At 42.6% G+C, this 3,711-nt stretch overlaps 1 long non-coding RNA gene across 1 annotated transcript; it reads right to left on the bottom strand.

Annotated features, from left to right (window-relative positions):
- Nucleotides 1-829: 829 nt before the first annotated feature.
- Nucleotides 830-1,739, bottom strand: LOC137341831 (uncharacterized). The gene is made up of 3 exons (XR_010967125.1): nucleotides 1,682-1,739; nucleotides 976-1,032; nucleotides 830-887 (listed from the first exon to the last, which is right to left on the bottom strand). It is a non-coding gene; the product is annotated as an uncharacterized lncRNA (long non-coding RNA).
- Between the last annotated feature and the right edge of the window lie 1,972 nt (nucleotides 1,740-3,711).

Genomic DNA, 3,711 nt, shown 5'->3' with positions numbered 1-3,711 from the left:
CCTTTTGGTCTCAGAAGCAACAAACATTACCGTACCCATCAATTGACAAGAAAATCTTCTTCTGCTCTAATCTTTCATGGTAATACGTCAATTTCAGCTTCACCCATTAACAGAAATCTCCTAATGCTTCAAAATGTAAAAGTAAATTTCAAAACAGCTCCAAAATTTAAAAGTCAGAATTTGGAGTCTTCATGCCAATAGAATCTGTCAATCCTCTTGGTCACCATTACTTGGTAAATTTTGGGCAATTTTTATTCAATACATTCACTTTAATGACAAGATTTTATTGCCAATATTGCTCGCAATCATGCAAGAACAACACATCACAAAGTATCTGATAAAATCATCAATGTTATGGAAATGTATTAATCTTTTCCTGAAGCCATAATTGATAATGCCTGTGATTAAGAATACCAGGCAACATTCACTTCTCTTAATGCTATTCATTGGAATGTTCATTCACACTCAAAATAAATATGCATCAATTACCAGTGGTGGAATGCAAAGCCGACACACTTGTGCTCGCAGTTACTCCTACAGGGCACAGAAAATGTTTCAAATGATTACATCAAACATTCATCATTTGTCATCACTTGACATGTTTCCCATCAGAAACCATTGACAGTGTAGAGATGAATGAATCATGTTCAATAAATACCAACAAAACCTTTACTGATATTGAACAACTCAACCAGTACTGATTTATAAACATACGAATGCATGACAATCAACATCAAAAGTAATTCAATGATAGTCCAACAGTAACAAATTTTATTGGTGGGATTTGGCAGCATAGAATTCATGTGAAAATGAGAAACATTAAAACTCACCAGTTATGGTAGTTTCAGAAACTGAAGGTGTGCCTGTCACTGTCGTTGGTGTTGGCCCTACGAAGCAGAGGAAATATTACAAAGCATTAGTCCACTAATTGCTGTAAATAGATTTCATCTGACGATGAAAAGAAAATATACTCACCGGTACTGGAAGTTTCAGAAACTGTTGTAGTGCCTGTCACTGTAGTTGGTGTTGGCCCTACGAAGCAGAGGAAATATTACAAAGCATTAATTAGATTGGAAAACTGCTAATGTAACACCCTTATTTAAAAAGAGTAGTAGGCAGAAGGCTGGAAATTATAGACCAGTTAGCCTAACATCTGTGGTGGGTAAAATTTTGGAGTCTATTATTAAGTAGACAGTAGCGGAACATTTGGATAAACATAATTTAATAGGACAAAGTCAGCATGGCTTTACGAAGGGGAGGTCATGTCTGACAAATTTGCTTGAGTTCTTTGAGGACATAACGTACAGAGTGGATAAAGGGGAACCAGTGGACGTAGTGTATTTAGACTTCCAGAAGGCATTCGACAAGGTGCCACAAAAAAGATTATTGCTCAAGATAAAGAATTACTGGATTGGGGGTAATATTCTGGCATGGGTGGAGGATTGGTTATCTAACAGGAAGCAGAGAGTTGGGATAAATGGTTCATTCTCGGACTGGCAACCAGTAGCCAGTGGTGTTCCGCAGGGGTCGGTGCTGGGTCCCCAACTCTTTACAATCTATATTAACGATTTGGAGGAGGGGACCGAGTGTCACATAGCAAAGTTTGCAGATGATACAAAGATGGGAGGGAAAGTAGAGAGTGAGGAGGACATAAAAAACCTACAAAAGAAAATATACTCACCGGTACTGGAAGTTTCAGAAACTGTTGGAGTGCCTGTCACTGTAGTTGGTGTTGGCCCTACGCAGCAGACAAAATAATAAATAGCATTCATTCATTGATTCCTGTAAAGTGACTCCAATTTGCTTTTTAGTGGATTACCATTACTTGGTCACAATGAAGAAAGCAAGTTGCAAACGCCACTACGAATACATTCAGCAGGTGAAAAATTACCGCACAATTATCATTTGAACTACTGCTTTTAACAAATGTAATGATTGTCCTTCAGAGCACGTCTTGACACAAGTTGCCGATAACAGCAAACTACTTGTCGAGCAATTACAACACAACTCCCATGTTGTCAGCAAACAAGTCATTGTGCTCAATTTTAAAATGGAGCCAGCAAGGGGGCGGGGGCGTCAATTTGGGGTCTGGAACCCCATTAGTATGGGTTTCCCAGACGTCCTTACGATTTTGACGTGAGGACACATTTTATTATTTTTGGCAGTTTTGCTGTCCAACTGACCGTCTGATTGACAGGCTGGTCTCAGTCGGAGGGCAGGCCAGCCAGGGAGAGGATGTCTTCAGGAAAGTCTGCAGGTAAGTTTTTGTTTCTATGGATGGGGGTGGGGGTGATGTGCGGGCATGGGTGGGCAAAGAGCAAAGGTAGGCAAGGTCTTGGTTGGGCAAGGGGCATGGGTGAGCAAGGAGCAAGCGTCGGCAAGGGGCATGGGTGGGCATAAGTGGGCACAGGGGTCGCGAGTCATGGGGGATAGGATCGGCGGTCCGTCAAGAGTTGGATCGGGATTGGGAATTATAACGGGGTCCGCTTTGGTTGAGGGGGAGGATCGGGGTTGGGTTCGGAGGATCGGGATCGGGGTCGGGGTCGGAGGATCGGGATCGGGGTTGAGGTCGGAGGATCGGGGTAGGAGTCGGAAGTTCGGGTTTGGGTTCCGGGTCGGGGTCGGACGATTGGGGTCGGTAGATCGGGGTCAGGGTCAGTGAATTGGGGTCGGGGTTGGGGTCGGAGTATCGGGGTAGAGGTTGGAGGATCGGGGTCGGGTTGGAAGTTCGGGTTTGGGTTCCGGGTCGGAGATCAGGGTCGGACGATTGGGGTCAGTGGATCGGGGTCAGGGTCAGTGGATCGGGGTAGGGGTTGGGGTCGGAGGATCGGGGTCGAGGTCGGAGTATTTGGATCTGGGTCGGGGTCGGAGGATCGGGATCGGGGTCAGAGAATCGGGGTCGGATGATCGGGGTCTTGATCAGGGGTCCCCAATCGGAGGTGGGGGTTCCGTGATCCTCCTGGTCACCATTACTTGGTAAATTTTGGGCAATTTTTATTAAATATATTCACTTTAATGTTAAGTCATTACTGTCAATATTGCTCGCAACCATTCAAGAACAACACATCACAATGCATCTGATAAAATAATCAATGTTATGGAAATGTATAATCTTTTCCTCAACCTATAATTGAGAATGCCTGTGATTAAGAATACCAGGCAACATTCACTTCTCTTAATGTTATTCATTGGAAAGTTCATTCACACTCAAAATAAATATGCATCAATTACCAGTGGTGGAAAGCAAAGCCGACACACTTGTGCTCGCAGTTACTCCTACAGGGCACAGAAAATGTCACAAAAGATTACAACAAACATTCATCTTTTGCCATCACTAGACATGTTTCCCATCAGAAACCATTGTCAGTGTTGAGGATGAATGAATCATGTTCAATAAATACCAACAAAACCTTTACGACATTGAACAACTCAACCAGTGCTGATTTATAAACATACGAATGCATGACAATCAACATCAAAAGTAATTCAATGATAGTCCAACATTAACAAATTTTATTGGTGGGATTTGGAAGCATATATTACATGTGAAAATGAGAAACATTATTACTCACCAGTAATGGTAGTTTCAGAAACTGAAGGTGTGCCTGTCACTGTAGTTGGTGTTGGCCCTACGAAGCAGAGGAAATATTACAAAGCATTAATTCACTAATTGCTGTAAATACATTTCATGTGACGGTGTGAGAAAACGAT

Source organism: Heptranchias perlo, chromosome 24, assembly GCF_035084215.1.
Source record: "Heptranchias perlo isolate sHepPer1 chromosome 24, sHepPer1.hap1, whole genome shotgun sequence".
NCBI lineage: Eukaryota > Metazoa > Chordata > Chondrichthyes > Hexanchiformes > Hexanchidae > Heptranchias > Heptranchias perlo.
The sequence above is the reverse complement of the archived record's forward strand: the minus strand, read 5'-3'. Positions and strand labels throughout refer to the sequence as shown.